This window comes from Monodelphis domestica, chromosome 6 (genome assembly GCF_027887165.1).
Source record: "Monodelphis domestica isolate mMonDom1 chromosome 6, mMonDom1.pri, whole genome shotgun sequence".
NCBI classification, from domain to species: Eukaryota; Metazoa; Chordata; class Mammalia; order Didelphimorphia; family Didelphidae; genus Monodelphis; species Monodelphis domestica.
In genome coordinates this window covers 93546437-93560364 of record NC_077232.1, presented here as the reverse complement: position 1 = coordinate 93560364, position 13928 = coordinate 93546437, and positions in this window count along the sequence as shown.

Below are 13928 nucleotides of genomic sequence, written 5' to 3'. Positions count from 1 at the left end.
TCAGTGGAGAGTTTATGTACTATTTTCATAGGAAGAAATAGGAGTTTCTAACTGTTCTTAATAGGATAGCCAGCCTTAAGCACCATTATTATTTAGCATTTATAGAGTCCTTCACAGGAACAAAATGCTTCCCATTCATTACTCCCTTACAAACTTAATGATGCTGTCTCAGTCCTCAGAGCTTCAGTCTATGTCTGAAGATGCTAATAATTTCCTGGTAACAATAGCATGAACCTGGATCTCTGTGTCTCACCCTCTGTTTCTATCTCTCTCTTTATCTTTCTCCCTTTCCCTCTGCCTCTCTGTCTGTCTGTCTGTCTCTGTTTGTCTGTCTCTCTCAGCCTCTCTCTCTGTGTCTCTCAGTCTCTCTCTGTCTCTTGGTCTCTCTCTCTCTCTGTCTTTCTCTTCTCTCTCTCTCTCTCTCTCTCTCTCTCTCTCTGTCTCTCTCTCTCTCTCTCTCTCTCTCTCTCTCACACACACACACACACACACACACACACACACACTTGACTACACTAGGGTTTTTTTGATAGCCTTTCCTAATTGTATGTTCTTCATTCTTTGTAGCTGAAATGCGTCCCATGATTCTAGATTGCAATGGAGTATGGTTGGCATTAAGGCAAAATTATAAAGCCTCACAGTGGAATGGAAAGAAGACAAGTTTGGGGATTAGGAGATATGACCCAACTCTGACAATTATCTGCTACTGCCTAACTAGGGTCAGGTTGCTGAATTTCTTTTAGCTCTACTTGATTATATTTGCAAAATGGAGACATTAAGGCTTGAGGCTTCATTCTAATGATTGTTGTCAGACTGAAATTAGAATATGTATCTAAAGTCAAGTCAAGAAGCATTTATAATATGCATAATATATCAGGAATGATGAAAGAGTTTTAAAAATGTAAACAGTAATTAAATATTACTTATTATCTGCTTTTTGAGGGGAGAGGATTGAGGGAATATGGGAGCAGATATTGATTTTATTGATGAAAGACAGCAGTGTCAAACTCAAATAGAAATGGATCCCTGAAACCCAAATGTTGAATTAGAAAACATCAAGGTATTATCTATATTATATAGTATTTTAATTTTGTTAATTTAATTTCATTTATGTTTTGTTATTTTATTTTGTTAAACATTGTCCAGTTATGTTTAATCTAATTCAGAGGCACTTGGGAGTTTGGCACGCCATAAATTTGATTCTTCTAATATAGGAGACTCCCAAAATGAAAACATTTTCCACAGAAGAAGAATGACATTTCTACTCATCAGAAACTCATTGTCTTAGAGTATTGTCTGGGCCAAGGAGAGGTTAAATAACTTGTTCTTGGTCTCAAAACTAATATATGTCCAAGAAAAGTAATGGACTCAAGGCTTCTTGATATCAAAGCTGACTCTCCATCCATTATGCCACCTTGCTTCTTAACTACCATGTAAAGTTGATAAAAACAGAAACAAGTATGTTCAGAGAGAGGGATTAACTTGTCTGTGATCATCAGAGAAAACCTGAATTTACACATAGTTCTCTTAATTCCAAGGCAAGTATATTAAAAAAAGCAATCAGTAACCTTTGGTCCATTGATTTATCCATTTTACAACATTGTCTTTTCCTAACTAATACCTCTACCACCTATTTCAACAAGAAATTATGCACTGATTTCTCCAATCTCTTGGTATCCCTTTTTTTTTTTTATAAAATAATATAGTGGAAAGCATAATGTTCTAATAAGCAGAAAGGCTTCACAGCTTACTAGCTGAGTTGCCTTAAATAAAAAGCTTAGCTAACTTATCTCAGGTTTTATTTTGTTTTCTACCAAATGAGGAAAATTGTCCATGTCTTATTCTGTTTTCCAGGCAATTCTGAAATCAAATGAAGAGATGGACATAAAGATTTTTAAAAATTAAAAAAAATCATCATTCAATTTCTAGGAATTAGTGTTACTATTTTTTGGCTGCTATTACAATTAGATAGTAAACTCCTTGAAGGCAGATAGCCATGGAATAGGTTCATGTCAAGAACAGAGACTGGACTAAACTGTTTTTGAAATTGCTTCCAAATCTAAGACTCTATGCTTCATGTGTCTCTATGGCTTTGCAACTTACAAAATACTTTCTATGTATCACTCCTGTATAGATCTAAGGCTTATATTCATCCCTAGCATATAATTGTGCAAAGTTCTTCTAGACTAATTTCTATCTTGGGTCATTAATGGTCTATCTCAGTCCTCCAGTTTGAAGAAACATGAAAAAGTACAAAGAAAAAGTGGAAGCAAAACAATTATTAAAAATAAAAGAAATGAATAATGCCTACCCATCTAGCCACTCAAACACTGGATCACTAAAGGGAACTTGGATTGCCAGAATGTCTAGCAAAGTCTTTTTTGTTATTCCAAATTCTTGAGCAACACAAGGCTCACACTAGTTAAGTAAATTTCTTTTTGTGTGTGTGTGTGTGTGTGTGTGTGACTGTTATGCTAATGTTTGTTTTTTGGTGTGGCTTGTCTCTTAAAAAAAATTACATAAAACAAAAAAATACATCAGTCTACACAGAAGTAAATGATAAAAATATACTTCTCATGAGGGTAAATCTCAATGTCTGCTTGTATTGCGCTCCTGTTCTGGACAAATTTGCCACCAAAAGAATTTAAATGGCAGAAAATAGGTCCTGGGTTTATCACTTCTGATTTGGGGTACTAGAGAGATCAGGGTGAACTATTGTGCCAGGATATGAATCCAGGTCTTCAGACTCTAATTTCAACACTCTTTTCTTTACTATATACTGATTTCTTCTCACTAAATTTTAATTGAATTAACAAATGAATGAAGGATTTTTTCAACATTTTGGTTTTGACAATAAACTAGATTGGTACAAGAAATTGTGGGGAGATAGAAGGAGAGAGAAAAAGAAAGAGCTAGAGTAATGGAACACAATTTAAGATGAACATATAACAGAGAGGGAAGGATAGAAAGGAGAGAAAGAGTGAAAAGTCAAAGAAATAGATGCAAGGAGAGACAGACTTTGCGAAGATAAAGACAAAAATGTGGCATGGAGAAAAAACACACAGAAAGAGATACATACAGAAACAAACAGAAAAATAGAGGATAAGAAGACAGAGTTAGAGAAAAAGACAGAGACTGAAAGAGAGAAGAAAAGAAAAAGAGAGAGAGGAGAGGAAGTGGGAAATAGAGCAGAGGAGGAGATAAAGCACAAGACTGAGAGACAAACTGTATAAACTTGGTACTTTTCATTCAGTCAGTGTTTGCTTTGGTTAAGTATTCCCTAGGTATGGATACTTCTACTCCATAGCTTCCATCACCTCTGTTAACATGCTTGAGGCAGACCCCAGGGTGTTTATAAAGGAGGAAACAAATCTGAGACTTAAAAATATAAATACTGAGTTAATTGGGAGGAGGACCAACCTGTGAGAGCAGCCCTAGAGATTGAAACTGCCCAATTAGAGAGTGTACTGACTGTCACCTTGTATTCTCTGGAGGCCAGAGCGGAAGGGTGATTTGATGGCTGGCCCAGTTTTGAAAAAGACATCACTGAGCTTGGAATGGCAAACCTAAGTTCTCTTCATTCCTGCATGAGGATGGCAGTTTTCTCTATGGAAGTAAAAAATGTTTCTTTTTCCATTCTGGTAAACCAAATGTGAAAAGAAGGAGAGAAAGCTAGGGAGAGGAAGACAGATAAAGAGAGACTTACCTGTGAGTGAAGGTAGATATTCAATTCTAAGTTGCCCAAAGATGCATCCTTCAGCATTCTGGCCTTTTTTCCCATCATTCTTTATCAGATTTAGGGACTTTATAGTGAATTATGTTATTATTTATCAACAAATAAGGATTAAGGAAGAACAAAGTTCTAGCTGCCAGAAGAAATTGCTAGTCCACGTGTTAATTTCTAAATGAGAATTTATCAATCCAATCTGGTCAAACAATTTATGAAACATCTCACAATACTTCCCCAAGCAGGGAAAACTGTATAGAAGTATTTGTTTCTCTCTGTGTGTCATATGTATATGTAGTGTTACTAATGTATTAGATTCATTAATTTCCCAAATATCTATCAATGATTCCTCTATGCAAAAACTTTTGATGCCATGTTGGGAAAAGAGAAAATTAAGGAATACACAGTCCATGTGCTTAAGAAACAAGGAAACTCTGTCGATGCGATGCACATGACAGAATGATAAAATATAAAGTAGGAATTCATTTCAAGACCCATATATGAAGCCCCTACTATGTGCCAGGCATTATGTTACATAGTGAAGATATAAAGATAAAAATGAAACAGTTTGTGCTCTGGAGAAGCTTACATAATTGTGTGAGTGTGTGTGTGGGTAGAAAGTGCAACATATACCTATATAATTATATAGAAAGTAAGCATATGGGAAAAAATTTCTAACAAGAATTCGGTTCAAGAAAAAGGTTTATTATTAATTAAGATCTATTCTCTAAAGTGGAAATAGAAACTTAAACTAAGTCTTGAAGTGGTTCAGGAATTTCAAGAGGCAGAAGTGAGAGAGGAAAATAGTCTAGGATATAAAAGATAGTCTATGCATATTTTGAAGGTAAAAAGTAGGATTTTTAGTGTAGGGAATGGCAATTAACACAGATTTTGTTGGAACATAGGTTATAGGAGATGGAGTAATATTTAACTGACAGCTAGGTGGCACAGTGGAATGTGGAAACTAATCAGAAAGACTTGAGTTCAAATTTGACCTCAGAGACTTACTAGCTGTTTGACCCTGGGGAAGTGATTTAATCCTATTTGTTGTAGTTTTCTCCTGTATAAAATGAGGAGAAGAAGACAGCCAACTGCTAAATTATTTTTGTCAAAAAAAAAAGAGGAAACAAAGAGTCAGATGTAAGGGAAAACACATGAATGACAACATTTAAGCAATCTAGAAGTTCAGTTCAAATTAGATTTTTTTTGAAAACCCAAACAGAGATTGCAATTTACAGAAGTACTAGGAAACCATTGCATATGTACTTATACAAGGGAGATAAATAAGATCATGTAATCACAGATTTAGTGTAGGATACTTTTATCGTGATTCTAGCCTACCACCTTCATTTTATGGATCATAAAAATGAAGTTTAGAAACGTTATTACTTAACTAAGATAACAGATAGTGGTGGTGATAGTTTCCTTACTCTAAGATACTCTTCTTACTCCTGTGCATTTATGTTATATGTATATATGTACATTTCTTGAAAAAAAAAAGATGACTTACTTTTGCATATGAAGAATCTTAACACTAAAATGGTTGTTGATTGATTTTTTGATCGAAAATATTATTCTTTTCAATAAATTCTAGCATCTTCATGCCTTATCCTTCACAATCTATCTTAACTAGAATCACATCCATAAAAGATATACTTATTTTTTTACTGCAATGTCCCAGAGCAAGTTCACTGAACTTGGAGTTATATGAACTGGACTCAATTCTAACTTCTGCTATTTTCTATCTGTTAGACCTTTGGTTAAGTCCCTTAATTTTTATAGATAGACCTCAGTTTCCTCTTATACAAAGTGGGAATAATACAGTCCATGCATATGGAGAAGTTTGAAAAAAAAGCACTTTATAAACTGCACAATACTATATGAATGTGAGTTACTCAAATCTCAAAAGTCTTTCCAGTGAGATTAGAGAAAGTGTGTTTGCTTTCTTTTTCTTCTTCTAAAAAGTCTATTTTAGTTTAATTTCAAAGTAGGTTGGAGTTAAAAGAAAATGACCGTGATTAAGAGAATAAAACATAACTTTGAAGCACTTCTTTGTGTAGGTGCTGGGCAGTGTTCTTTATTTTTCCTTTTTGGCTAAAGAAAGGCTTCTGAAAACATCTGTTCTATTGTTCAAGACTGCTACATAGAGGATAGATGTGCCTCCCCTAAAAAAAATTAAAAAAAAACACCTTATGATTCTTGGGATTTTATATTTTCCTCAAAAAGAATCTTTTCATTTAGGGAATAAAAATATTATTATTTCAATTTCACAGAAGCAGAAAATAAGGCTGAAAGGTTGAAAGTAACTTGTCCATGATCACACATCCAGGTAGCACAGAGCTTGTAGTAGAAACAAAGATTTAGAACCTAAACTGATTTTGGAGATTATCAAAGCCCAAAGTCAAATTAAAAGGTGAAGGAACTGGTAGTCATAGGAATTGCAGGATTTAACTCCAATCTCATAGCTAGTGTCACACCTGGGACTTGAATTCTGATCTCCAGCACTCTCATCGCTGTAACATAGTCCTTTTTTTTTTTCCCTTTTCTGATTTTAGGTGCAATGCTTTCCCCAATCCATCTCATTTCTGCGAATGCTAAACCCAAGATAAGAAAGAATTCTGTTATTTGTTCTCATAGAGAGAAAGAATCTAATATTGAAATACTTCTTTGAAACTAAAAAATTAAAGAGTATTATTGCCCAACGTTGAAAAACAAAACAACACAATCTGCTGGCAAGCCATTTAGTGATTCGGCCAGATGAAGAAATATGTGGGAAGTTGTATGGAAAACATTGGCGCTTGCCATACACAGTCTGCAAATCTGTTAACTGGTGCCTGTCACTACTGTACAGATATGTTGAATAGCTTTTTTAAAACATGGGAAAAAAAGTAACTTGTTCTGGCCTCCCTGTCCCAAAGAATTCTTCAAAATGAATGTGATTATTTTTTCAGTGTCGGTACTCTTTCCACTAATATAGATTATGATGACGCCTACAAAGTTTGCCTTGACAAGTCTTCAGGGTAGCTATGGCATACAAAAAAATGTTATTCATTTATTAGCCAACTTTTTGCTGATTAGTCTCATCTATAACCTCTGGGAATGCAAACCAAGAAGTATAAGAAGAGGACATTAAAGGAAGATGTGAGTAAAGTGTTATATTCAATTCAATAAACAGTTATTAAACAACTACAATAAGCAGAGGCTGCAAGGAACCATGGTTGTAAATTGATAAGTAATCTCTGCCTTGAAGGACTTAGTGTCTAATAATTTATTTGTGACCTACATGAATGACTCTGATGTAAAATAATATGTGATAAGTATTCAATTCCTATTATAGATCCTTGGAGCATTAGGGAAAAAAAAAACAGAGATAAGAATGAAATAAGCAAATTACTATGTGTATTAAGGAATTTTTAAAATTCACAAACATCATTATCTACATATTAAGTAATGTCCTCTGATAATGGATACAAAGAGAGATACAAATTAGATCCTTCCTTCAAGAAGCTAATTTTAAAAAAAAAGAGAGAGTAAAGAAATATTTATAATGATACAAAGAAAAAATTAATAATAGATTTTTCAGGAAAATTGATGTGATTTTACATATTAGAGAATGGTAGAATCAGAGAAAACTTCATTGTATTAGATAATATTTCAGCTCATTAGCTTTGAATGATAGCTAGAGTTTGGATTTTATTATATAGTCAATGTAGTAGTCATTGAAATTAGAGGATATCCCAAACATAGGATCTGAGATATTTTTCTCTAGGACTAATCAGGTGTTGCTATTATTCATCTACATACTTAAAAAGAAGAAAAGTTCAAATTGTTTGGGACTGGGATAAAAGAAAAGTGTGTTTGTATGTGCAAACATTTTATCTTGTGCTGTTTCATGAGTTTTATAAAAATAATTGTGTTCAGTTAAATGATTTTTAATAGTAAATAGAGAAAGTATTTTCTCATGTTTCTAGACTGGTGGAATACTCAAAAAATACAAAAATATTCAGAAATTGATGACATAGTCTTATTTTTTTCTTTTATGTTAGAGTAAAAGGAGTCCATGATTGTCAACCGGGAGTGTGATTCTAAAGCAGAATTTGACAATGACTGGTTCTGTGGCCTTGGACAAGTGATTTATCTACTAAAGTTACAGTTTCCTCAACTTTATGATGAAGGGAATAGACTCTAAAATTTTTTTGTTTCTTCCTTCTCCAATATTTTATAATTAATATGCAACTCTAATTTCCCTAATTAGATGCAATGTCATGAAGATCAGGAATCATGTCATGTTTCCATTGTACTACTCAAAGTTCTCCTCTAAAGTTCTCATTAAATGTCTCACTGTGATCTGGAGATTACTTTATTTCTCAAAAGCTAGAACTGCAGATCACAACCTATAGGTGGTCCATAGAAGGTAGAAAGGCTTAAGGCTTAATCTGAACCCAGTAATGGACTGTGAGTTTAAAGTCTGAGATAGATTTAGCCCATTGACATTTAGACAGGCTCTTTATCACATTGGCTAAAAGACAAAGAGGTATTTTTGTTGGTTTCTGTTTTGTTTTGTTATTCTTATTTTTTTTTGGATAAAGTAAATCTGAAAGACTTTCTCCCAAATCATTGAACAAGGGTTTGTATAAAGAAGATTAGAAATATTAGAAATAGAAAAATATATTCTATATGGAACAATGATAGAAACATAACAAACAATTCAAAAATATATACTAATTTTCTGACTAATGCTATAAGGCTCAATAGAGCCTTTGGAGATGTTCCTTGTCATTCATAAACTAAAGAGATTGTCCAAGATTGGATAATTTACAGAATATAAATATGAACAGAGAACATTTCATTGCCCATTATTTTTGTTTATTAAAGAGAGGCAAAGGAAACACATGGGAATAAAAGATTGAAGAGTATATTTTAATGCTTACTAGAGAAATTTGTTGCCTGAAAAGTCCATATTTTTAATAGCAATGTTCTGTTGACAAATTTATGGGGTTGAGAATCTTGGAGCATTCTGACCATGGCAGAATGAAAATTGTAATTTACCCAAAAAACAATGAAAGGAAAGGTCCATGGTCAATATAGAGAATTGTTTCACATGGTCAATTATGACTTTCCTATGAGCAGTAAAATATTGTCTTCAGAACACTCAAGATAAAAATTGACTGGAAAGGGAGACAGGATATTAATGTAGTAAGAGCAAGATGGAACATGACAAACTATGTGCCATTGCATTCATGAAATGGCAAAATAATTTGATGATGGTCAACTTACATATGTCGAGTAGATATTCCATAAAAAATTTACAGAGAGCATGAACAAGGATTGTACAGCAGAAAATTCAAATAATGAATGCTGGAGGAGTTGTGGCAAAATTAGGACACTGATGTATTGCTGGTGGAGCTGTGAATTGATCCAACCATTCTGGATGGCAATTTGAAACTATGCCCAAAGGGTGCTAAAATACTGTCTGCCCTTTGATCCAGCCATAGCACTGCTGGTTTTGTACCCCAAAGAGATAATGAGGAAAAATATTTATAGCCATGTTCTTTATGGTGGCAGAAAATTGAAAAATGAGGGGTTGCCCTTCAATTGGGGAATGGCTGAATAAATTGTGGTAACTGATGGTGATGGAATACTATTGTGCTAAAAGGAATAATGAACTGGAGGAATTCCATGTTGTGGGAAGCCATCATCCCTGCTGTCTGACAGAGTCACAATCTGGGGAAATGGAGGCTGTAAGGCAGGCCCAAGAAAATGAGGCCCCCACTGATCCCCCTCTGTGACTTCTCTCTCTCCAACTTCCCTCACTAATGGATGATTATTGTTCTCTCTCCAATACAAAAGAAATGATATAAGAGAAAAGACTTATAGAACAAACATATATGCCACCTTAATCCCCCCAGATTATTACCCTAAAATATTACATTCACAGTATTAAAACCTAAAGATCCTTACCCCCCTCCTTTCCCTCACCACAGAGTTACATTCACTCCCATTACAAGGCGGGGAAGCCAAGAACATCAATCACCTTCCACACACACTCCATTGCAGACAGAAACCAGGCAACATTGCCAGGTACTTTAAAGTAACACAAGAAAAATAGAACTTGTAAATTGAGTAAAATCCCAAATCTGGTTTGTCATTAAATTGCCCTCTAACCATGTACCTAGCTGTGAAATGTTTTGTTACCCATCTTCTAAGTAATTGTGATTGATTGTGAAAGCTGACTAAAAGTAACAATGATCCTCCTAACTGGTCAACTCCTAGGTCAGGGAGAACTAATCTCTAGATCACTCTGTTTATGTCATTCATCTATAGCAACAATGCTTCATTGACTATCTCATTAGGCTATGTGTCTGTTATTAAGTTCTATGGGAACATATATGTAGAAAATTGTGTGCCAAAGAAGTATGTAATTAATCAGTAACCTATATAATAAACAAGCCTCCATGCTTATGGCAGAATGCTATGTGACACCTATGCATGTGGGACTGAGCACATAGTGCTTCTCATCACCATTCTCTGACTGGAATAGTCACACTTGGACAGAGTAAGCCCAGACCTTCAGAGAGACCACTGGATGGATCTTGAAACCATGTAAACTGGAAAGACTTCCAGAAATTGATGCAGAGTGAAATGAGTAGAACCAGGAGAACATTATATCCAAAGATGGATATATTGTAGCAAAATCAAATATAATAGACTTCTCTACTAGCAGTACTGCAATGACCCAGGACAATCCAAAGGAATTTATGAGAAAGATTGCTATCCACATTCAGAGATAGAACTGTGGGAGCAGAAATGCAGAAGAAAAACACATGATTATCACATGATTCAACATGGATATGATTGGGGATTTTGACTTTAGTGCTTGTGTTCTAAAGATATCAAAAAGGAGGTGAAGTTATAAGGGGAAAGGTCCCATATTCTGCTTCAAACATTTTGAGTTTGGAATGTCTATGAGAAAAGCATATGAAAATATCTAGAAGGAAATTAGAGATTCAGAATTTAATTATAAGAAAGAAATTGGGGCTGCAGTGCTGGGCTTTGGACTCCTGAATCCTTAAAATTTAAGTGATTCTCTAAGCCTCACAACTGAATTTCCTTTTATGTATTCTCTACCCCAATTAGAGTTTGAGTTCCTTGAGGACAGGTTCTCTCTCCTGTTTTTCTCTTTTTATTTTCAGGACTAATACAGTGCATATTGTATATTAAGCACTAAACAATTTTTAATTCATTCCATTCTTTCACGTATATGTGACAGGTCATCAGAGATAAGATAATTGAATCCATAGAATTTGATGATATCACCAAGATAAGTACATAAAAAGCAAGATGTGAGTAATTTAGTCCTCTACTCTCCAGCCTCATTTTATATAACTCTCTTCCAGGTTTCAGTCTTATGTTGAGTATGACCCCTATTCCTCCATATCTGTGATTTTTAAATTTCTTCCATCTTGCTTGGTCTAGCACCCAAAATTGTACACACCCACACTACACAGGCATGTGCTAATTAATGACAAATCAGAAATAACTAACTGCCCACCTGGACTGTCCTAAGCCAAGCTTGAGCCACCATTGGCATGTGTGAGGCACAGGAAGTGAGGTAGAGTACAGCCTCTGGAGTTTGTTCACTTCCTGTGGACAGGGCTAGGCCCCAGTTCATTCTAGGAGCTCGAGCAGGAAGGAGGCCTGCAGGCAGCTTTCCTTCAGATCAGTCACGTGAGTGAAAGGACTGATTCCCTTCCCTGCCTTGGCCTTCCAAGGCCTAAATTCCCTCTGGCTCTGCCAGAAGGTTGCTAACCTCTTTCCTTGTCCCCCTCTTTCCTTTTCTCCCTCTTCTTCTTTCTTACTCCCGTTGTAATTAAACTGCCATAAAACTCCATTCTGACTTGAGTGTTTCATCTAGGAATTTCATAAGTGAATTCCTTGGTGACCTTAAATTAATATATATCAGTCTTTTAAAAGTGATTTCAATATCACATATCCATGATTTAAATCAACCAATCCCCCCCCCCCACACACACACACCTTCATTCAGGCCTTATTTCATGTTGCTCAATGCCATTTAGTCTTTATTCCATAAAAACTGATCAACCAGCTGTTCCTCCATCTCATATCTCAGTCTGAACTCTTCAACTTCCAAGTATTTGTGCATGCCTTGAATACTTTCCTCCTTATCTGCTGAAAAAAAAATCTATCAAAGTTCTATAAAAATCCTACTTTGTTCCTAAAATTGTTACAACTTTCTTCCCTGCCCCTTCCTAGACCTCCCTATACTGAATTTAACCTCTCCATCCAAACTTGGTCCTAATTCTCCCTTTCCCCAGTCACATTGCCTTCTCACCCATGGACACACATACACTAGATATGTGTTGGCAAACCTATGGCACACATGCTGGAGGGGCTGTTCCTCTCCCCCTCTCCACCATTCCTGAGGACATTTTTTACTTCACCCACCCCCCTTCCCAGAAGCCCAATGGAAGTGCTTCCTCTCTCCCTTGTGTGGGATAAAGTGGGGGGCTCACATGCATTATGAGAGCTGCAGTTTGAGCACTTGGTCTCTAAAAGCTTCACCATCACTGCACTAGAGGAAAGTACCAAAGAATGTAGAGACCACTGAATTTGGAGTGCAAAGACACATGTTCAATTCTTATGGCAAATCATTTTATCTCAATCCAAGGCACTTTCTTTATCATTACTATGGTGATAAGAGTGATATATTGCATACATGAAAGTGTTGGGTTGAGAAAATTATAAACCTTCAAGTACTATAGAAATGAGTAACCAAAATCACAATCATAATGTATTATATGAAATGAGAAATTTGTAAATATGATATAATTATAATAACAATAACAAGTGATTTGAGAATAGGGACTTTATATCCATTTCTATAGCATAGACTTGAATAGAAAAGATGTTCAATAAACATTTGGTGTATTTTGAATTTGTAGCATACCAGGTATATTAGCATCTTGAAAGTATTATTAGTGTATTGATTTTGTATCTCATGTGTTCATATACCAGACTCATGGTCATGTTATTTATTGATTATTGTATTTCTAAATCTTCAATCCAAAGAACAAAATAATTCCTGAGCAGGACAATATTTGCCCCAGGGTCCTAGCTCCCACCTGACCACATTCTTTACCAAGTCACATGTTTAATTAGCCTCTTCCTCTTTGATTAAGTGATTGTCAATTGAACCAATGTTAAAACCCATGCCATGTCACACGTTCATTAGCTACCTCCCACTCCACATTCCTAAACTCTCCAATAAAAGTTTGAGGTCCTGTGTAGAGCCCTCTCTCAATACCATCAGAGGGGCACGGACAATGGAGCCCATATTGTTTAACTCCTTGTCTCTGAATCTTTATTCCTTTGTCTCTCTCTCTCTCTCTCTCTCTCTCTCTCTCTCTCTCTCTCTCTCTCTCTCTCTCTCTCTCTCTCTCTTTCTCTCTCTCTCTCTCTCTCTCTCTCTCATCTCTCTTTCTCTGCTCTATCCATTTTCCCTCAGTTTCCAATCTCCTTCTCAGGTGACCACCCACGAGAATATTAATATAAAACCACAGGAGGTTACAGAATTTAATTTACAAAGATTTTGACAGATTTCCATTTCCTAATCAAGAAAAGAATGCCTTTTTTTCTTGATTAATCTTGTTTCCTTTATTTGTACTGCTATTGCATAGCAAGAAATCAGCCTCCTCTGATTGCTCATGTAAAGTCTGCAGCATCTAAATGTGTTTATACAAAAATAATTTTTAAAACATTCACTTCATTCTAAGTGTGAAAACATTTCTGGTTGTGTCTATATATGTGTGAAAAGGCATCAAATAAAGAAGGAAAGGGATTTAATGTTTTTCATGCAGAAGTTAAAATAAAAGACCCCTTTTTTGCTATTACATAGTTTACATATAGGTGTTCACACAAATATCACATTATTTCAGAACTAAAACATTTAAAATACAAAAGAAAGAACTGCTAATAATAGGTTACAGATAGGTACTATATAATTGTGTTTTCATTGTTATAGAGAATTCTAGGAGCCCTCTTTACCAATTTATGATGGTACCTTCTTCACAAATTATGTTACAGGCGACAGTTGGGTGGCTCCATGGATTGAGAGGCTAGCCTAGAGATGGGAGGTCCTAGGTTCAACTGTGATCTCAGACACTTCCTAGTTGTGTGACCC